The sequence below is a fragment of the Callospermophilus lateralis genome, unplaced genomic scaffold (assembly GCF_048772815.1).
Source record: "Callospermophilus lateralis isolate mCalLat2 unplaced genomic scaffold, mCalLat2.hap1 Scaffold_329, whole genome shotgun sequence".
Taxonomy (NCBI): Eukaryota; Metazoa; Chordata; class Mammalia; order Rodentia; family Sciuridae; genus Callospermophilus; species Callospermophilus lateralis.
Window position 1 is genome coordinate 899,525 of NW_027513853.1, and position 24,634 is coordinate 924,158.

The following is a 24,634-nucleotide window of genomic DNA, read 5'->3' on the forward strand; positions in this document are numbered from 1 at the left end:
TCATGAATTGCCCCATTCAAGTGCCTTCATTAATTCTTCTTCAGTGAAAGATAGCATCTTGGCAGCTTCAATGTGCATCTGTTTAAAAAGAAATCAATATTGTCAGACAGATATCAAAATATAAGTTTGAAAAACATGCATTTTAATAAGAAAATATTTGAAAAGCCTTTCTTATCCCAACAGTAATACTGAACCAACCTACCATTAAAATTCAATATTGTATAATGCCTTAAAAATGAAAGTGGGAGTACTTTAAGGTTTGAAAAGTAAAATAGTCATCTAAATAGTTATTGTTATTGTTATTCTATATTTGGCAAATATTTGTACCAGTCCCATTTCCCATGTAACTAATTTACTTACATGCTACATTATACAAGCTTATGTATAACAGATTTTATTTAGATAAAAATTTGTCTAAGGATACCAAAATGAAACAAAGTAAAACTCTAATACAAAGGTCCCGATAATATCTATAATCCTTCATTGATACTCACCTTCTGCCTTTTTAAAACATCAATTAATTTTAATTGTTTCTTAAACCCTATCATTAATTCTCCTTTTTGTTTTTCTAGCTTCTTGTTTTCTGATTTTAACATTTCAATTTTTTTGTGTTCTTCATTTGCTATATCCTACAAAAGAAAAATTTTTAGTATGTAATCTTTATATTTTTTAAGTAAATTATTTTATTTCACATCAGTAGTAAAAATTATTGATAGCTTTAAATCATGATCAGGTCAAATTAAAAACTTGTATTGAATGAACTCGGAACAGGTAACAAATATTTGAACCCCAAAAATACATTTCAAGGCATAGATGAGTAATCACTACTAAGCAAAATATGATCTTTAAACGATATACTGGTTGAAGACCTCATTCACCTAGTTTTTACTGAATGTACTTAACCAGTTCATGGGTTCACAGGGATAGACCTCAAACAAAAACAGTAGTCTTCTTGGACTAACAGTACTGCCAGGATGGTACAAATTTCTATGTGGGAATCCTTTAAAAAGCCCTTGAAATCTGCATACATACATACATACATCTTTATAGGATAACGTTCTTGGGAACCTGTTTAAGGGAACAGGTATAGTCTAAAAACTTAGTAGAGAATTCATGCACTGCTCATAAGGGAGACTACCTCATAGTAAAATCGTCTTACACAATGCAAAAGAGAATCAGTGAACATAATCTCTCTGTATTTGAAATACTGAATTGTTTGCTCTTTCATATAATAATAAAATGATACCAAAAGGAAATCACTGATACTTTTAATTTTGCCAGTAAAAATTCTTCATACTAAACATTACATGATTTATATAGTCCTCCTTGACTGTGGTGGTATTGGGGGCACTAAGAGCAGACCCGCTGCAGATGTCGCAACACTGGGCAGATGTCCCAACATGTCTTCAACACATGAGCCTTTGAGGGACATTCAGGATCCAAACTTTATAGCACATTCAAACTACCAGTGGGTCAAAGAAGATATAACTATGGAAATTAGAAAATCAATACACCAAAATGTATAGGATAGAATATAAACATTGCTAATACTAATAATATAATGCTTATATTAAGAATGAAGAAGATCCCAAACCAACCTAACTTAATAATTAAGGAACCAGAAATACCTCAAAGCTAGCAGAAATGGAGAATAATAAACATGAGAGCAGAAATAAGAGAATAAAAAAAAAATCAAATGAAACAGTTGGTGCTTTGGAAAGATTAACAAATTAATGAACCTTCAGGTAGACTGATGAAGAAAAGATAAAGAGGATTCAAATACCTAAAATCAGAAATGAAAGAGGGGGCAATACAACCAATTTTACAGAAATAGAAAGTATCATAAAAATACTATGAACAGTGTAGCTAACATTTGGATAGCCAAAATGAAATTAAAAATTCTAGAAACTTAGCCTACCAAAACTGAATAATATAAATTCTGAATAGACCTATAATTAGTAAGGATACTGAATGAGTATCAAAACCCTTCTGATAAATAAAAGTCCAGAACTGTCTGGCTTCACTTGTGAATTCTACCAAACATTTAGAGAAGAATTAACACCATCTATCCTTAAATACTTCCCTAGAATTGAATAGAACACGTCTGTATTCTACAGAAAACTATAAGCCAACATCCCTGATCACATTAAAAGAATTATACATGGTGACCAAATAGAATTTATTGCTAGAATGCAAGGATAATTAAACATTCAAAATCAATGTTAACATACCATATTAACAGAATGGAGAAACCCCATATTGTCATCTGAATTGATGCCAAAAAAGTATTTGACAAGATTCAAAAGCTTGTGATTAAAAAATTAAAAACCCGGAAAGAAGGAAACTATCTCTACATAACGGAAGGCTATATGTGAAAAGACCACATCTGATATCATACCCAATGGTGAAAAGCCCCAAAGCTATGATCAGGAACAAGAGAAAGGCACCGATTTATGTCCCTTCTGCTTTACATAGTACTATAAGTTGTAACTTGACCAATTAGTACAGAAGAAGAAAGACATCCAAATTGGAAAGAAAGAAGTAACATTGCTTTTCATAAACAACACGTTCTTATTTGTAGAAAACCATAAGAAAAAACTATCATAACTAATAGATGAATTCAGTAAAGTCAGAAATGAATTGTTTCTATATACTAACAATGAACATTCCAAAAAAAGAAATTTAGAAAACAATTCCATTTAAAATACCATCAAAAAGAATAAAATACTAAGGAATAAACTTAAAATAGAAGGTAAAAGACTTACATGCTGGAAGAAACTAAAGACAAATACATGGGAAGACATCATGTGTTTATGGATTGAAAGGCTTAATATATTGTTAAGATGTCAGTAGCAACCCAAAGAGATCTACAGATTAAATTCAATTTTTATCAAAATCACAGTAGTGGTTTTTGTAGAAATAGAAAAATCTTTCTTTACATTCGTAGGACACCTCAAGGAACCCCAAATAGCCAAATTAATCTTGAAAGAGAACAAAGATAAAGGTCTCACATTTCTTGATTTCAAATCTTACTACAAAGGTACAATATTAGAACAATGTGGTGCTGGCATCAAGACAGACATACGGATCAATAGAATAGAATAAATCTTAGAAACAAACCCTCATATATATATGGTCAAGAGATTTTTTAAAAAAGAAGAAGAAGGGAAAAGATAATCTCTTTAACAGAGTGGTGCTGGGGAACTGAATATGCACATGCAAAAGAATTCTTTCCTGATCTCATGCTATGCAAAAATTAACTCAAGTGAATCAAAGACTTAAGAATAAGAGCTAATGCTATAAAACTCTTAGAACCCTAGGAGGAAAAGATCATATCATGGGATGTGGCAAGGATTTCTTGGCTATGTGACATTAAAAGTATAATAATATTTTCATTAAATTATTGTAATATATTTCTCTAAAGAATACATATGAAGGGCTAAAAAGCACATGAAAAGATGTTCCACATCTTTTAATTAATAATTAGGAAAATTCAAATCAAAACCACAATGAAATAAAGCCTCAAACCCATTAGGATGACTACTATTTAAAAAAAGAAAAAAAAAGTAGATGATAGGAAGTATTGGCAAGGATCTGGGGAAATTGGGAAATTTGTACACTCTAAGTGGGAATGTAAAATGATACAGCTGCTATCAAAAACAATAGCAGTTCCTAAAAAAATTCAAAGATAATTTTCTCTGATCCTGTAATTCCACTTAAAAGAATTGAAAGCAGTTTCAGATATTTGTAGACCTTGTTCATAGCAGTACTATTGAGGACAGCCAAAAACTCGGACACAACCCAAGTTTTCATTGACACATGAACACACAAAATGTGATATTATAAATATAATGGATTATTTTTGCACCTTAGAAAGCAATCAGATTCTGACTCATGCTACATGGGTCAACTTTGAGTACCTACGTCAAATGAAGTTGATTAGTTACAGGAAGACAAATACTACTGTATGATTTCATTCATGTGAGGAAGAGTCAGAAAGCAGAATGGTGCTTGCCAAGGGCTGGGACGAGGGTAAGAGGGAACTACAGGGTTTGTTTTTGCAAGATGTAGAGAGCTCTGGTTATTGGTTGTACAACTATATGAATATATATAACAATATTTTATTTTAAATTTAAAATGTTTAAAAGGGTAATTTTCATTTGTAGTTTGCCATAATTTAAATGTTTAAATTTACTTAGTGGCAAAAAGGAAAGGATAGTGTAAAAAAAGTATACTGCTAAAAGGTTTACATTATTCATAAAATTCTATATTACCTGATAAGTTAAAGATGTATATAATGAATGCTAAAATGCACACACAGAAGTGGAGATGAGACAAAAAGGGAGATCATTTCTTAAAATTAATTTTAAAAAAGAACATAAGGAATAAAAACAAACAGCTAGTTAATAGATTTCATTCCAACCATATTAATAATCACATTAAATGCAAAGGTGTAAGTACCCTAATTAAAAAGTTAGATACTGTCAGATTTTAAAAACAAGCCAGGCATGGTGGCATGCCTATAATTCCAGCAGCTTGGGAGGCTGAGGTCCTAAGCAACTTAGCAAGATCCCATCTCAAAAAAAAAATTAAAGGGCTGGGGAGGTGGCTCAGTGGTTAAGCACCCCTGGGCTCAATCCCTGGTACAAAAAAAACAAAATAAAACAAACAGAAAACAAAGCTCCATTATATGCTGTTTATAAGAAGAAACAAAGTAATTATAAGGATGGAAAAAATAAGATAATGCTAACAATTAACATAAAACCTGAGTTGCTTAAATATCAAATAAAATAATATCAGAACACAGTCTATTACCAGGAAATAAAAGTTATAGTATTATAAGGGGTCAGGTTCATCAGGAAGTCATACAATCTGAATGTTAATATTCATAGTAATAGAGCATCATTGGAGTTTCAAAATACATGATGCAAATATTAATAAAACTAGAAGAAACAGACATATTATATATATGTATATATATACAAGTATACTTAGAATCAGTACCTCTCTTAATCCTCGATAGAAGAAGTACACAGAATATATGTAAAGATACAGAAAACTTGAATACCACCATTAAGTAACTTGACATATTTGACATTTATAGACTTTTCCACCCAACAAATGCAAAATGCATATTCTTTTAAAGGACACATGGAATAGTTGTCAATTTAAGCCATTAATTTTGAATCAAAAGTCTCCATGAATTTACAGTGATATAAATGAGACCATATATATTCTCTGTCCATGATATAATTAAATTAGAAATCAATAAGGATGGTTAAGGAAAATCCCAAAACATTTAGAAATAAAATGGCAAACTTCTAAATAATTTATGAGTCAAAGGGGAAAATTAGAAAGTATTCAAAATAGGATGAATAATTTTAGTTTATGGGATGAATAATTTTAGTTTATGGGATGTAGGAATGCACAGAGGAAAATTTTAATGATTAAATACTTACATTAGGAAAGGTTTCATTTCAGCAGACTCCACTATAAGAAATGAGAACAAATTTAACCCAAAATAAAGAGAAGGAAATAATAAAAAAACATAAATCATAAATAGACACAAAATAGATAAAAATCAATGAAATCAGAATTAGTAAGTCTTTAGGGAGACTGATAAGAAGCCAATTACCAATAAAAATAGAATGAAGAAGCTGGGGTGGGTACAATCAAAAATAAGAATGTAAGAGGAATATTCAAAGGATAATAAGGAAAAATAGTATAAAAAAAACTTCAAGCCAAAAAATTTAACAACATAGGTAAAATGAACAGATTCTTTGCAAGATGGAAACACCAAAAACAAGAAAATACAATAGCCTCTATATAGAATGCTTCTTTAACTACTGAATAAATTGAATTTGAATTTTAAAATAGTTCCATAAGAAAACCGTAGGTCCATATGGCTTCACTTGTGAACTATACCAGACATTCAAAGAAAAACATAATAACTCTACAAAAGCTTTTTCAGAAAGTTAAGCATTTCCAGAAAAACAAGTTGGAAATTAATTCCATGACATAACTTACATGCTTATACCAAAGCAAAAACAATGATCTTTTACAAATAAACTATAGATGAGAAAGAATTTATAAGAAAAGTAAAACAAGGGCTGGAGGATGTAGCTGATTGGTCCAGTGTTGGCCTAAAATGCAGGAGGCCCTGGGTTCAATCCCCAGCACCACAAATGCAATCACACACATACCAACTACAGACTAAAAATATGTTCCCATATGTACATATATTAAAAAACAAAAAGGTCTCTAAAATTTTCACAGTATTTTTTTGGTACCCGGGATTGAACTCAGAGGCACTTGACTGCTGAGCCACATTCCCAGCCCTATTTTATATTTTATTTAGAGACAGGGTCTCACTGAGTTGCTTAGCACCTGCCTATGCTGAGCTGGCTTTGAACTCGCCATCTTTTGCCTCAGTCTCCCGAGCCACTGAGTTTACAGGCCTGCAGATTTTCACAAATTTAACCTAATATTATATAAAGGGGATAACGATACATCTCAAGTGAGGTTCATCCCAGGAATATGTTTGTCTTAATATTTGAGAATCAACCAATGTTATTCGTCACATTAATAGGTTAAAAGAAAAATATATTATTATCTCAAAAGAACAAGAAAAAGGAAACTGAAAAGAAATCCTGTATGCATTCCTGTTGAGATCTTCCAGGGAACTTTGGTCAGTTTTTCTATAGGCCATAAGTTAAAAATGTTTTTATTTTGCCAGGCACGGTGGCACAACAGCCAGCGGCTGGGAAAACTGAGGCAGGAGGATGTTGAGTTCAAAGCCAGCCTCAGCAAAAGTGAGGTGGGAAGCAACTCAGTGAGACCCTGTCTCTAATAAAATACAAAATAGGTCTGGGGAAGTGGCTCAGTGGTTGAGTGCACACAAGTTCTATCCCCGGTACCCACCCCCACCCCTGAAATTTTTTTTTATTTTGAAAGGGTTAGATGAATTTAAAAAAGAAAGCCAGTGGAGACTACACAAAAAGGAACCATACATAGCCTACAAAACCTAAAATATTTCCTAGTTGGCATTTTACATAGTCTGTACAGAAAATCCTAAGGCTTCTAGAATAAGTGAGTCTAGCATAATTGCAGATGTATACAATGTACTGAAGTTAAAAAGTATTTTTCTATTCTAGTAACAAAGATAAATTTGAATTTAAAAAGTATTTATAGTGACATCAAAAATATAAAATACTAAGTGATAAGTTGACAAAAAATACACAAGACCTACATATTAATATGTATAAAATATCGCTTAGAGGAATTGATGGCCTAAAATACAGATATTCTCTATTTGTGATTTAAGACACAATATTGTCCAATTTCCCAAAATTTATCTATGGATTAATGCAATGCCAATCAAAATTTCAACAGAAATTGTTGTGGAAACTGTTAAGGTAGTTCTAAAATTTATAAGAAAAGGACCCAGAATAACCAAGCAATTTATTAAAAGAAGAATAAAGATGGAGGACTCACTGATATCAAGACTTATATAGCTCTAATCAAAACAATGATTAGCATAAAGGCAGGCATTCAGACCAATTAAATAAATATTCCCAGAATAGATCCATACCTATCTGAGCAATAAATTTTCAACAAAAGTTTCAGGACAATTCAATGATAAAAGAATTATCTTTTCAACAAACAGTGCTGGAATAAATGCCAAAAAAAGCCAAAAAAACCCCAAAAAACCTTATGCCTTTTGTCTTGCATCATAAGGAAAAACCCCAAACATAAAAGCTAAAATATAAAAGCTAAAAGATACTCAACTTCTATAAGAAAACAAATCTGTTACCTTAGGTTTAACAATATAACTTAGACATTCAGCAGGAAAAAAAGTGTATGTCTATATAAAAAAATTATACATGAATGTTCATAGCAGTTTTTGTAAAATAGGCCAAAATTAGAAACAACCCACTTGTCCAACAGTTAATGGATGAACAAATACTGGTATATTTATACCATGGGTAAAAAAAGTTATTAAATTAACTATTTTCACAGGAAACAACATGGATGAATCTCAAAATAATTGTCCTGAATAAAAGAAGTCACATTGGAAAAAAAATTTAAAAGAACACAAAATTCTAGAAAATGTAAAAACAAGTTACCTTGGAATGGAGGATTGTAAAGGGACACAAACTTTCAGGGGTGACAGATATATATAATGGGTGATTATTTCATAGGTATACAGTCAAAACTCAATAATTTTACAGTAAATATGTACAGGTTTTTGTAAATTGTATTACAGTAGGTATATTAAAATAGACATATTTAGTTAAAAGAGGCAAAAAAATAGTTCTGGGAGTTAGCTAAAGCATAATTTTAAGGGAAACTACCATTAAATGCTTTAGAAAAGAAGAATTTAAAATCAATGATCTAAGCCTTCAACTTAAGAAGTTAGAAATAGAAGAACAAATTAAAACCAAAGCAAGTGGACAAAAGGATACAATAAAGAGAATTCAGTGAAATAGCAAACAAATTATAAAGAAAATAAAGGCAAAAATTGAGTCTTTGGAAAGAGTAATTGGTAAATCATTAACAAGATGGAACAATAAAATATAAAAACACAAGTCAATCTTATATTATGGTAAGTGAAAGAAGCCAATGAAATCAGACCAGTGCAGTCTCTGAGGGGCCTAGAAACAGAAACAAGAGCACTTTCTGGGGAAATGTAAATATTCTATAAAGTGGCTCATTATACAGATAAGTAGGACTATTATGGTGTGGATGTGAGGTGTCCCCCAAAGGCTCACATGTGAAACAATGCAAGAAGATTCAGAGAAGAAATGATGGGGTTAGGAAAGCCTTAACTCGATCATTGAATTAATCATCTGATGGGATTAATTGAGCGGTAACTGAAGGCAGGTGGGATGTGGCTTCAGGGTATATTTCTATCTGGTAAGTGGAGTCTCTGTGCTTCCTGGTCATCATGTAAGCTGTGTGCCTCCACCATACTCTTCCACCATGTTGTTTTGCCTCATCTTGATCCCCAAGGAGTGGAGCTGGCTGTCTATGGATTGAGACCTCTGAAACCATGAGCCCCTAAATAAACTTTTCCTCTCTACAGTTGGTCTGGTCAGTCACAGCAGTGAAAAAGCTGACCAAAACAAGGAGCCCAAACTCAGTGAACTATACATGTGCAATCTGCATTTTATTGTATGTAAATTATCTCATTAAAAAATTCACTCAGCTCTGTCCTTCCAACTCTACTCATTTGTGTCTTTGAAGAATTACACACATATATATTCACTATCTCCACTTCCTCACCTGCATTCATTTTTCATTTCCCATTAAATCTGTCTTCTTCCCTTATCATTCTACCAAAATATTTCTCGGTGATCAATTGGTGTGGTTAAGTACTGAATACTATTGAGTACTGAATACTCCTTAGAAATACTGGACTATTTCAAGGCTCAATCTGGCCTTGCTTTTCTCTTTCTCCCACTTATTCTGTCTTCCTATTCAATGCAGACTTCTCTAAGTTTTAAAACATTTCCTCTTGGATTCCTCAGAATAACTTCAAACTTTATAATTTTCTTCCCCAGAATTGTTCCAGTGTTTCTTAATTCAGTGAATAGTACTAGTACTATCCTCCCTTAAGCTCTCCTTTCCCACAGACTATATCCAGTCTATCACTAAGCCCTATTGCATCGAACCCAGGGGCATTTAACCACTGAGCCACATCCCCAGCTCTTTTTATTTTGATACAGGGTCTTGCTAACTTGCTTAGGGCCTCACTAATTTGCTGAGGCTGACTTTGAACTTGTGATCATCCCACCTCAGCCTCCTGAGGTGCTGGGATTATAGGCATGCACTACTGAGCCTGGCTCCTAAATGTATTTGAGAACTTAACCCCTCCCATTTCTACCACTATCGCTTTAGTCCAAACTACATCATCATTTCTCACACTTACTCTTAACCAATCTATCTGCATCCATTCTGGCATGCTTGCCAGATTCTCTGCCCTACAAAGAATAACTGAATAGTAGTTTTGCACTGCTCTTTGAATGAAATATAAAATCCTTAACCCTGGCCTAAAGGATCTAGATGACGTCACCCTTTAAAGCTTCACTTTGTATCACTCCCTTCACATCGAATTTGCCTTTCATTAACTTGTCCTCTTTTCTTGTCAGAGAACCATTTTTACTTAGTATTCCTTCTGTCCATAATTATCTCCCTGGACACTTAACTCCTATATAGTATTCAGATCTTAGCTTACCCACAGAATTTCTCACAGTTGCCCCTTAATTTTGCTTGATGGGTTATCTAAACATCCAACTTCTCCACTAAAAGCTGCAAGACTTCAAAGAATATATTCAATTTTTATCTCCCTTCCATCTTTCAGCTTCTAATAAAGATCTGGCCAGTACAGTACTTATCAGGCCCTAATATTTCTAAATGAATTAATGATGAATCAGAAATTATTTCTTTGTAAATGAAGTAACATGGACTTTGGTGTCACATTATAAAAGGATTTCAAGTAATTATCAAATCAAATGTCCTGTTTTTAAGTGGAATTCCAGTTAAACCATTACTTTTAACATTCCTTCCTTCAGTGTGACTTTAGCAATGACCATTTGCTAGACCCTGAGGACATGATAGTGATTAGGACTAAGGTCCCTTCATTCATACAACACCTGGTTTAAATTAACTGACTTTTCATTTCAAAAGTTACTCTTACTTTAAAAGCAAATTTGTTTCCTAATTTCTGTTAAGAATAAGTTTGTCATTATTTTTAAAAACAGATCTTTGGTTTCTGATGACTACAAAGTAATCTTGTTCTGTTTTATGGAAACATTAATATTTCCCTGTTATATTTTTTAAACATATAGACCTGAATAATTTTAATTGACTATTTAACAATAATTATATGTTTAATCAAAATGAGAGGCAAAGTAAAAAGAATTAAATTGAAAGAAAAAAACCTGCTCTCTCTCACACACAAAAACACATACAGATTAGACACTAAGAGAATTACTATATAATCCTGAAACATCCCTCAAAGATAAATGTTAGGCAAAATAATTTTTAAAAAATCAAAGTATGAGCTGGGACTGTAGCTTAGTGGCAGAGAGCTTGCCTAGCACTGGGTTCGATCCTCAGCACCACATAAAAATAAATAAAGGCATTCTGTCCATCTACAACTACATAAATTTTTTTTTTAAATCAAAAGTATAAGACACATAGTTTTTTGGAATTCTGAAATAAGTTACATTTTAAAAATCTGGCCACAAGTGTCTACATTATAGTACATAATAAGCAATATATTCACAAATATTATGTCATGAATTTAAATCAATCAATCATATGCAGATCTGGGGTCAGAAGTTTATATGTTGAATGCATCCAAGTTGTTTTTATAGTGTTGATGGTTTTAGAATGAGCTATTCACATAGCAAGTCTTCATCACCTGAATTTTCAAGATGGCCAGATACAATGAGGAGAGCCATCTACTGGAAACCAATTTTTCTTTCTACTAGTCTACTGTGTGCTAATATAAAGATCAAATCTGTAACCAGAATTGCAATTCCTGAATCACTCATGGTTACTCTTCCTTTTATTGTCTTCAAAATCCTTTTAAAATGCAAATTGGAAATATTCTAATATGCTAATTATTAAGTCCATAGAGATGACTTAATTTGCTCATCTGATACCGCCATTAATGGCCCATGAACATGAAATAGTTTGATCAAAATAGGATAAACAATCTCACAGATGATATTGTTAAAACTGTAGTCACTGTCATGTATTTGCCTCTGTTAAACATGTTGGAGGACTAATCAAGGCCAGTTCCAGTTTATTCCTATTGTTACTAATATAATCCAAAATGTATTATCTGCATATGAAATGAAGGTGGTTCCTAATTTCATCATATGTCATTGTTAAATTATTAAATATTTTTCTAAGGGAAGAGATTCCAATGGAGTATCGACTTTTGTTCTTTCAGGTTTACACAGAACAAAAAACTAACAGCCAGTATTTACAGAATGTACAGATATCTTCATATACATCAATACTTGAACCTTCATTAATTTAACAGCTAGTTAAGGCATTGAATGTTAATCCTATGCCAAGCATTGGCTAGACCTTGGAGATGGGATTTTTCTAATAGCTCTGTGACAGTAGTTATTGAACTATGGTTTCAGAACCAGCAGCAGTATCTCCTGGGAACCTCTTTAAAGTTCCAAATTCTCAGGCCTCACTCTAGACCTACTGAGTCAGAAACTCCAAGGCTGAGGCCAAGCAATCTGTGTTTTAACAAACTCTTAAGGTGATCCTGATACATGCTCAAGTTTAAGAGCCACTGCCAAGTTATTGAGAGCTACTGCCAAGTTAAACAGCCCCTTGCTTTCTATACTAGAAAATTGAGGCTCAGAAAAGAATATAACCAACATGAGACATGAAACACACTTTTTTTCCCCACTCCTTATCCTGAGCTCAGAAAAGTGTCTGGCATATAATATGGGCACCCATAAAGATCTTTTGGATAAAGAAGTGAATGAATCCTCTAAAGAACTGTGGTATCATCCAATTAGGTAACAGCCCCAGCATATAATCCTAACTTGCTGAAAAAGAAAGATGTTGATTATAACATCAAGAATTGTAAGTCTAAAACTATTATTTTTGATGCTTGCATAAGAGGAAGTTACCAAAAGTGATCACTACCAAAACTATTTAATCTTTCAATACCTTGTTGTTTTGTCTTAATTTACTTAACTCCAGTTTATACTTTTCTGCTTCTTCTAGGGCTCTATTCAAGTGGACTTCTGTGGTGCTTTGGGTAGAGGCAGCCTGTTTTTGTAGTCATCTTTTATTTTCTAATTCCTGCATAGTAAAAAAGATAATTTCCCTTTTTATATTTTCCACTTTTTCATTCCCCAAATTTTCCTGCAAATCCCTGCTGCCCCCCTCCACCTACCCCACTCCCAGCCCCTCACAACCACAGATAGTAGATGGGCACTACGTATTAGAGTTCTCAGGGAATTCTTGCCTCAAACTGGTATTAGAAAAATATATCCTAAAAATGTAATTGTGAACTAAATTCTTACTTTGTTTGGAATTTTCTCCCTTTATTGACCTACAACATTATAACACAGTCCCTATTTTTTATAAGCAAACTTTTAAAACTATAGAGTTCTTTCAGAAGCCTCACCAAAGGCCAATGTAAGACATACACTCTTACATAAACACTGTTTTTGTGTTAAACTGGCAAAATGTGTCATTTAAGAAAATTCGCCAAATGCAAGACATTCTGTATTAGTCCTACAGGAAAATCTCAATTTTGAACAGAAACAATAATTTATGAATGATGGTTTTCCATGTCCTAGATTAGACTTATATTTCTGCAAATAACCTAGGATATTCCATTGCATACAGTCAAGAGGCCAACATGAAGAACATAAAGAAACATGAACATACTGGTAACTTCAAACTCCACCAGAACCTGGTCCCTGTCAGCAAGCCTCATCTCTCACAGATGTTACCTTCAGTAAAATGAACAGTACTTGGATTACTCCCAAACAGCCATATGTTTCCTGCCTCTGATCCTAATCCCTTAACCTACTCATTAAGACTCAGAGTTGTTCATTAGGACTTTCCCTCCTCCAGGAAGCCTCCTATCTCTAACCCTCACTATCCACCCAGGTTGCATTGGTTGCCTTTCCTTAGAGCCTCTAGGACTTCTTAATACACACTTACTACAGCACCTGCTACATGACACTAAACTGTCCCTTTGCTTTATTTCCTTCATTCCTTTATAAACTAGGTCCTTGAGGACAGAAACTGTCTTAATTTATTTCCAGTACTTCAGTGGTATATAAAAGGGACTAATGACATCTTTGAACTTATGAATACTTAACCCACTCTTTTTGTAGCCCCTTCAACATAAGGCCTAGTCTAGACCCTTACTGAAAGCAGAGACCCAATAAATACTGTAGAACTGAAATGATACATTAAAAACATAGTCTGTATTCTTTCATAATTTTTTTCTCCTGGATATATCGCTATATCATCTTTGAATACTGATCTCCTTGGCTTTGAGTAATTAAGGGGGAAAACAAAACAACACATGTTGTTTTTTATGTAGGTTTCTAAACAAATCAAACTGTGTGTGGATACCACCTGCTGTCACAGTCTTCTTCACAGCTTTGTGGGTGGCAGCTACGCTAAAAACTCATATGATTTATTTCATTGTTCACATGGAAAAGGCAAAGAAGTTCATTAGCTGCAAAGTCCACGGTTCTTGCTACCTAATTTCAGCCTTCTCTCACAGACCAGGGGAACCTCCTTCCTGCTGGTGATTTTGGAACCTACTTTGCAGAAAAATAAAAACATCCTTCATTACATGATGTTTCCCCACCAATTCTTTAATCAATACTGTCCCCTTCTGGGGAGACATGAAGAAGAAAAAGGATAAAGCACAGTGAGGAGAATAGTAAAGCAGGAAATAATTTTTTTTTACATACATAAAGCCACTAAAGAAAGGAAAACCTAATTGAAAACATTTCTGTGTTCAGTCATACTCTAGTATCGTTTACTAAGTACAGACAAGATACTACTGGCATCCTAAAAATAGACAAAATTAATCTGTTACCCTCCAAAAAGCAGTTTATATACTGCTGAAGAAAAGTTTTATTAAAAATCCCAAGTCTTGAATTTCATGTTTTAAAGAAAATAAAGCTAGATAGTGGGTTGGGGTTGTGGCTCAAAGGTAGAGCGCTCGCCTAGCATGCATGAGGCATTGGATTTGACCCTCAGCACCACATAAAAATAAATAGAGGTATTGTGTCCACCTATAACTAAAAAATAAATATTCTAAAAAGCTAGGTAGTATAAAGAAAATAAAATTTAGCTTAAAAACCCAATGCTAGGAGCTTCAAGAGGAAATAATTTACCACCCTCTCAGAATTCTTATATCACTCATAAAAGACAGTGGGAACATGAGAGAGGTGCATGTATCAGCTACAGCACAATGAAGTAAATGCTGGGAAAGTGACAAAAGTTCCACAGTAATTTAGGTGAGAAAAATCAGATAAGGATAAATAACTGATCAGATCAATTTTCAGAAACAAATGACGAAGGTAGAATAAGAATAGACTTGGAATGAAAATCCTGGCAGCTGTGGAAGATGTAGCAATGATGTACGGTGGGAGGAGATGTGAGATCTAAACAGGTATTAAATAGAGAGAGAAAAAGAGAGAGATCATATGGCTTGTTTGTATATTCATGAAAAAGAATCCAATAAATTTTAATTTTGCAAGACAAAGGCAGGATAATGGCATGATGCAAAATCCTTGAATAGGAGGGTATGGGATCCACATACAATTAAAGGATTGTCTTTAAACAGATGAGGTAGTAATCCATTATAACAGGGAGTACAATATATGGGTATAGAAGCAAAGAGGCTGGTAGATTTCATGATAGGATGATGAAGTTATCTTTTGATTTTCATTTTCTTAATAAAACAGAGGGCAAAGTCATGAACTCAGAGGCTGGAAAGGGTGTTGGAAAGTTGAAGAAAGAAAACCAACCATTAATAACCATCTCTGAAAGGGGGAAAAATATATTAGAAAATGCAGTATGCTTGAGATTTAAATAAATAAATTTAATGTAGGATTAATAAAAAATAAGACAAATCATCAATATCAAGAATGAAAGATGTCATTATTGTAAGTCATATAAGTATTATAAATTATATTATAAATAAAGGAATATTATAAACAAATTTGTCAATGTGTTTTATTACTTAGATGACATGGACAAGTTTCTTGAAAAATAAAGATTACCAAAGCTGATTCAAAAAGCAATATGAAGGTAGAATAGACATATGCATTAAATAAATTGAATTGGTAACTACAATACTTCCAAAAAGAAAACTCCACATGGTTTTACCTTTAAATTTTATCTTATGAATTATATCAAACACATAGGTCACTCTAACAAAACAGAGTCCAGAAATAGACCCACAACTATATGCAGTCAATGCATTTTCTACACAGGTGACATGGTAACCAAAGGGGGACAAATTGAAAAAAAAATTAAACATTGACTTTAACCCTCATACCATAAAATTAATTTGAAAGATAGGACATTATGTAATTTTTATTTTACATTATACACACAAATGAGTGCACACACACTCAAAAATTGTAGGAGAAAATCCTCATGACCTTAGGGTGGACAGAGCTTTCTGGAGAGAATTAAAAAAAAAGAGAGAGAGAGAGAGAAAATAATGTATAAAGTGCATCGAAATTTAAAACTGCTGTCTTTGGAAACATACTGTTAGGAAAATTCAAGTCAAGTCAGACTAGGACATTTTATTCACAATACATACACTTCTATCCAAGGGATTATATATAAAGAGGCATAAGGAACTCCTACAACCCAGAGTTTTTCAAAAAGGAAAAACGGTTTCAACAGATACATAACAAGAAAAATATGAATAACCAATAAGCATATGAAAAGATGTTAAACATTAACAGAAAGGAAATAAAAAACTGCAATGACAAAGTACTTCACCTTTAGTAGAGCTAAAATTATTAAGACTGAAAATATCAAGTGTTGATGAGGAGACAGAGGAACTGAATTCTCATACTGTTAGTGGGAATGCAAAATTCAATTATCACTTTGGAAAACTATTTGACAGTTTCTTTAAAAATTTAATATGTAATTTCTATAAGACTCAGAACATTTATCCAACATTCTGATGCTGGATATGAATTCACAAAATATGAATCTACACAAAATACTTGCATATGGAAATCCAATGGCTTTATTTTTAATAAACTGGAAAAAAATTTAATGCCCACATAAACTAGTGAACATATAAACAAAATATGGCATATCTTCAAATAAATACTACTCAGCAACACAAAGAAATGAACCACAAAACATGTTATAATACTGATGTATTTAAAAAACATTAAGAACAAAAATAGCCAGATACAAAAATTGCATATTTATGATTCCATCTATATGAAATTTTAGAACAGGGAAAACAAAACTGTAGTGAAAGAATGCAGATCTTTGGTTGCCTGGGCCCTGGTTAGAAATTGGAAGTTTCTATGGGGAAGCTTTACAAAGGACATTTGAAGGAGAGTGACAAATTTTCTCTATCTTGATTGTGATGGTTACAAGGATATGTTAATTCATCAAAATTCATTGACCAGGTGCACTGGCCCTTTCCTGGGAGGCTGAGGCAAAAGGATTACAAGTTTGGGGCCAGTCTCAACAACTTAGCAAGACTCTATTTCAAAATAAAAAATAAAATAAAAGAACTGGGGATGTAGCTCACTGGTAAAGTGCCCCCTAGGTTCAATTCCCAGTGCAAAGAATAAAATAACTTCATTGAACTATATTTTTAAAAGTCTTATTGTATTTAATTCATTCCCCAATAAAGTTAATTTTTTAAAAAGATCAATAACAGAAAAAGTCTAATGCTTTTTGTTTTTATAATTTAGAAAATAATCCATCTGTCACTATCAGCTGCTAAAATAACTTAATACACAATTTAAAAAATAGTTGATCTCATTTGTGGGGAGAATATAGACTTTGGAATCAAACAAAACAGTTTGAATTCTGTTTGCTTAACCACTCGGACTCAGTTCCCCTACTATGTAACATTAAAAAAAAATTGTTCCCCTTTTTCCTCAAAGGAAAGGGTATAAGCAATGCTGCCTTTAAGAATATTTATTTGATAGAGTCCAGGATATAATGGATGACAAAGAGAGAATGGAAATAAAATGACCTATTAAGAGGTTCAAAAATAGTGTAGTAATTGATTGAACCAAGTGGTGACAAGAAACTGAAAAAGATGCATGAAGACATTTAGAAGAAATAATGCATAGGATAGGATATGAGAGCAAAGAAAAAATATGTAACCAAAGTTTCAATATTATTTGAGACTAAAATACTGATAAGGCTAGTACTTGGGTGTGTGGTGACAAATGATAAATGGCAAATTAAAACACAGAATAGCTGGGCACAGTGTCACATGCTTGTAATCCCAGTAACAGGAGGCTAAGGCAGGAGGATCATAAGTTTGAGGCCAGCCTGGGCAACTTAGTGACCCTTTCTAAAAAGGGTTGGAGATGTAGCTCATTGTAAAGTGCCTCTGGGTTCCATTCCCAGTACTGAAAAATAAATAAAAAGATAGATTAAGAAATGGCTCAGGGTATGTCTTGGTGGTAGAGTACTTGCCTAGCACACATAAGGCCCTGGGTTCAATGTCCTATACTATCAAAAAAAACAAGTTGATCTCTCAGTCACAGCTTTTTTTTTTAAATTAATCATCTGTATTTCTTAAACTGACAGAAGTAAAATATGAACTTTACATTTTCTAATAACTACTTTGAGGAGGTTAAAAAGAAAAGGCAAAATTAATTTTAATAATGTATTTCACTTAACCACGTATATCTAAAGTATTATTTCAACATGTGACCAATATAAAAAAAAAAAGATTGACTACATTCTACTATCATGTGTAACTAATAATAAAAAAAGATTGAGATATTTTAAATTATTCATTCTTCTTTTATAATGTCTTTAAAATCTGATGTTTATTTTATACTATAGCACACCACAATTTAGACTAGCTATGAATATTAAATGGCTGTCTTTTTTAATATTTATTTTTTAGTTGTACTTGAACATAATACTTTTATTTTATGTATTTATTTTTATGTGGTGCTGAGGATTGAACCCAGGGCCTTGCACATGCTAGGCGAGCACTCTACCACTAAGCCACAACCCCAGCCCATAAATGGTTATCTTTTTGGACAGTACAGACTTAAACTATTAGATACTATAATCAATTTTCATTACTAAATATGTGGGTAAACTGTGGTACATCCATTCACCATTTACACTACTTAGCAATGAAAGGAATGGGCAACATGGATAAATTTCAAATGCTTTATGGTAAGTGAAAAAAATAAGACTCAAAGGATATAGTTTGTGTGATTCTACTTACATAATATATACTGGAAAAGGCCAAACTATCAGTGATTTTCCAGGGCTGGGATTAGGGGAAGGACTCAACTAAATTCACAAGGAATTTTGGGGGTAATGGAATTGGTCTATGTCATTGATTATGGTAATGATTAAACAACTGTGTGCATTTATCAAAACTCACAAAACTGTATACTAAAAAACAAATTTACTGTATATAAACTATGCCTAAATAAATCTGATACTAAAATTATTACCAAAGATAATGTCAATTATACCAAAATAAAATGCCTAAAAATAGCCTCTCATACAAATATACTAAAGAGAATCATAATAATGTAGTAATGAAGTAGGCATATTTTCTTACTAAAATCTCAGTACATGTTATATTATTATTTTTATCATCATTAAGTTTTACAAAATAATCCTATATATAGTATTGTTGAATTTTTATTAACACAATGGTAAATTAATAGAAAAAAAATAAGTAGGAGTTCATTTAAAATATATTCTTTCCTTAGATATGACACTATAAGTTTAAACAACCAAAATGTTAGATAAAATTTCATGCTTTAAAGAATACCTTAAGGAATGCAAAAGACAACCACAGGGGCTGGGGGCTTTAGCTCAGTGGTAAAGCGCTTGCCTCACATGTGTGAGGAACTGAATTTGATCCTCAGCACCACATGAAAATAAATAAAGATACTGTGTGTTCATCTACAACTGAATAAATATTTTAAAAAATACATAGAGAGTAGTAGCAACATTATTTAAAAAAAAGACAACCCACATACTTAGAGAAATATGTGCCTATTATATATCTGATAAGGGACATACTGCTCTATATAGACTTACAGCTATATATATCCTATTAAAGAACTGTTATTACCAATAATAAAAAACCCAGTTCTAAAAATGGGCAAACAATGTGAACAGCCATTTCTCCCAAAGAAGAGATACAAAGAGAAAATAAGCACATAAAAAGATGTTCAACATCATCATTTATTAGCGAAATGCAAAAACATAATAAGGTAACTACTTCACACCAGAAGAATAGTTACAATAAAAAACATACTGTAACAGGTTTTGGCGAGAATGTGAAGAAACTGCACCCCTCCTTCCACCTGTTCGTGGGATATAAAATTGTGTAGCCAGTTTAGGAAACTGAATAGTTCCTCAAAACATTAAACATAATGTCACTAGATAACTCAGCAATTTCACTACTAGGTATATAGCCAAAAGAAGTGAAAACATATCATCACATAAACCTTGTATGTGAATGTTCATAGCAGCATTATTCAAAATAATCCAAATGTCTAAATGATGAGCGAGTTACGGCTATATGATGGGAATATTACTGGCCAACAAAAAGGAATACTGATTAATGTTACAACATGGATCAACCTTAAAATCAAGTCAGTATTAAAAAGCACATATTATATAAGTCCAAGTATATGAAATTTCTAGAATAGACAAATCTATTGAGACAGATAATAAATTAGTGGTTGCCTAGGGCTCAAAGCATTTGGGGAAAGAGAGGTCAGGTATGGTAACCAAAGGGTACAAAAGTATTTTTTTTTAGGTTATGAAAATGGCCTAAATTGACTGTGGTTGGAGTTGTGTAATTCTATAAATATACTAAGCTACTGAATTATGTTCTTTACAGGGCTGGAGTTGTAGCCTTGCAAGTGTGAGGCACTGAGTTCAATCCTAGCATCACATAAAAACAAAGGCATTGAGTCAATCTCCAACTAAAAAAAATTAAATGGATGAAATATATAGTATTTAGGTTGTTTTTGGTAAATACTAAAAACTGAATAACCAAAAGTGGTGTTTATACAAATGTTACTTTAGTAGTTTTAATGTACCTTTGGCATTAAGTTAGGAAAAATAGCAAAATCATTACCCTTTCTATTAAAGTCAACTGTTGTTCTAATCCATCACATTTTTTATTTGCTTCTTCAAAAAGATTTTTATATTTTTCTATTTGGGAATGTTGCATATTAATTGTTCATTGCTGTCTCACACAATCTTCTTCAAGGTTTTTTACTTGAGACTTTAAATCCTGCAATTCATCTTCCTAGTTACAAAATTAGAGATAGGGTGATAAAATGCACATGAGTTCATATCCAAACAAAGCAGAAACCAAAAGAGAAACTTCAGAATATGATCTTTGATGAGATATTTATAGTCATTTAATGAAGAAAAAAGTATATTCCATTTTCATCTTATAAAATGCAAGTCAGATAGCTTATTTGTGTTTAACAGCTTACCTTGTAAGTCTGAAAAAGAATTCTTATTAGTACACTTTTAAAACTTCTTTTGCTTTGTGATAATTCAACATCTGGAATAAAGTTCTGTATTTATATATAATTTTTAATTCAAAATGTAACTGAATAATTGCTAAAAATAAAGCCATTAAAATATAATTGAAACTGCCCCCAAATGTCTTTGAATGTTAGAGCATTTCTTTTAAGAAGTTTTAAAATCTTACCTTTTTTATTGCATTCACATACAACATTATCCAATTCCTCCTGCATAACATGGAGTTTGCCTTTTAGAAATCTGATCTGTGCCTCTGTGGATTTAAATGATTGCACTTACTGTCTTTTGTTGAATTAATATATCAGCAGTTTTAAGACATACTGCTACTTTAAGAGGGAAAAAATGCCCAAAATAGCTCAAAACAGGTAGATCCCTGTTAAGGGATACTAAAGTCATTAAATACTCCGAAGGCAAAGATGAATGAGATAAATCCCTCTCAACAGAAAGGAATGACAGGGAACTATTCACATCTCATTAGAACTGAGTTTAGAAGGAGGAAGAAAAATCTCTCCAGAGGATCTAACCTGCTCCTAGACTCTCATAAGTTTGCAGACTGAATTTATACTCAGTAAGGTGGTCCACAATAAACAGAATTTACAGGGGTCTCAGGACAGTAATGTCTTAAAGTGACTGACATAAACAAACACAAATCCTCTCTAGCAAAAGTCAGCTTTAAATCTTTTAAAGTAGCCTGTGCTCCCAAATTACCTTTTAATCTTTTACTTCAATACATAACCCAGCCATTCTAAGCAATCATCTAGAGTAAGGGAAAATTCTTCCACTTAGGTCAAAGATACTAAAAAAGGAAGATACTGAGAGTGGCAGGATAATTCAGCAATAAGAAAAAAGTGGCATTTAAGATAAAGGTCATTTGTCCTAGTTCTCTGTTTATGGGAGCAGGAACATGTGGGCATGGGCGGCTGTCTGCCCATGGTCTGGGCATCACTTTCTCGAAAGCATCTTAAGAGAGACTGATGTCATGTATAACTAAAAAGAAATTAAAAAATAAATTTGTGGTTAAAAAAAAAAGAGACAGAGAGACTGAAGGGCAACTGACTTATGATTTCACTTACCTTCCCTACCACAATTACCCCTGAAAAGTTTGATTAGACCAATAAATTTAATAATTGGACCAATAAATTTAATAAATTTAATAAATAAATAAATTTAATAAATATCTCCACTATGACTGACCAGTTTGCAATTCAATATCATTACACATACAAACTTGTAATTTTCCAAAGAATCAAGACAATATTAGGATTATATAACAAAACTGCTAAATTTCAAATGACAGGAGGGCTAAGTGTGTGCCTGAAGTCAGGACTAATTGTGCTTATTATAGTTCAGCATTAACTGTTCATACATACTCATTTGTCTTATTTATTGTTTCAATAACATAGCTGGCTCCCCTTATGTTATTTAACAACTTTAGAGCCGCTCCAACACCTGGAGACTAAACAATATGCTACTGAATGAACAATGGGTTGCAGAAGACATAAAGGAGGAGATTAAAAAATTCTTAGAGGTAAATGAGAACATAGACATAACATATGGAAATCTCTGGGACACCATAAAGCAGTACGAAGAGGAAAGTTCATTGCACAGAGTTCATTCCTTAAAAAAGAAAAAGTCAACAAATAAATGACCTCACATTACATCTCAAAGCCTTAGAAAAAGAAGAAAACATCAACAACAAAAGCAGTAAAAGGCAAGAAATAATTAAAATTAGAGATGAAATTAAAACAAAAGAAACAATTGAAAAAATTGACAAAACAAAAAGTTGGTTCTTTGAAAAAATAAATAAAATTGACAGACCCTTACCTACGCTAATGAAGAGAGAAAACTCAAATTACCAGCATACGTGATGAAAAAGGTAATATCACAACAGACACTACAGAAAAACAGAGGATAATTAGAAACTATTTTGAAAACTTATACTCCAATAAAATAGAAGATATTGAAGGCATCAACAAATTTCTTAAGTCATAGGATGTGCCCGGATTGAACCAAGAAGATATATATAATTTAAACAGACCATTACTGGTATTATAATGCTTTTAGATGATCTAAACATAGTATTATTCTTACAGTGGTATTCAAAGGATTAATTAATAAAGAAAATTATATTAGAAAACTGATTATTGTACCTGATGATACATCGCTAATTCATTTATCCTCTGCATATATTGATTTAACAAGCAATAAATTAACTATAACAATAAATGAAAAGCAGGGAAACTTTCTTAATGTTTTAGTCATGAGCTATGCAACACTTTCAGTTGAAAAGTGCTCAATAAACCCAAAACAACACTATAGTCAGTTTTACTTTTCATAATAGAAAATATTGAACATATACAGAAGTAGAAATATAAGTTCATAAAATTATTACAAATGTCAACCCATCTTCAACATTTATGGACTCACACTCAATGTTATTTCATCTATAATTCCACTCATTCCTCCCATCACCACATCCCATTAGATTGTCCTGAAACAAATCCAAGGCATCACAATAAATAGTTTAAATGCACGAAATGTTCCCCCAAATCATGTTTTGTTTTTTTCATACTAGGGATTGAACCCAGGATGCTTCAACACTGGGCCACATCCCCAACCCTTGTTTATTTTTTTTATTTTGAAACAGGGTCCTAATTGTTTAGGGCCTTACTAAGTTGCTAAGGCTGGCTTTAAAACTTGCAATCCCCCTAAACTACTAGAATTACAGACATAGGCCACTGCACCTGGCCCAAATCATTTTTTTTCTAAGTAACTGTGATATGAAGAAAAAAAAATGACAAAAGAAAATCTACCTGTTCCAATGTCTTTACTCACACCTGAGAAAATGTCATCATCTTCAGGTAAGCCCTCTTCCTCCAGTTGCCCTTCAATTTTGCTAATGGTTTTCGAAAGAGAAAAGTCTGAGAAATCCTCTGGAATGGCAACATCATCAGCAATTTGTATATCCGAGTATTTCAATTTAACACTAAAATATAAAAAATATATATGTATGCATGTAGATAAAATGTGCATGTGTGTGTGTGTGTGGGATGTGTGGAGGTGTGTGTATATAAAGATAGAAATGCAGAAAGGAGATATGGTCTTGCCCAAATAACAGATCAAAATTATTACAAATGTCAAATTCATGATGCAATCTATGATTGAGACTTTCAAGGACTATATAGGACTTTTGATCTTTATCAAGCACACAAGCTAAGAGATGGCTTTAAAAAGATAGTTGGTCTAGACGTTGCCTCCAAACAAATGAACATAAAAACTAAGTACTGAATTTGGCCACCTATATCAAATTCAGCCTGTGGCTTTTAATTTTACATGCTGCTGG

At 32.5% G+C, this 24,634-nt stretch overlaps 1 pseudogene; it reads right to left on the reverse strand.

Moving 5' to 3' along the window:
• LOC143388398 (testis-expressed protein 9-like) lies at positions 1 to 23,131 on the reverse strand (annotated as a pseudogene).
• Between the last annotated feature and the right edge of the window lie 1,503 nt (positions 23,132 to 24,634).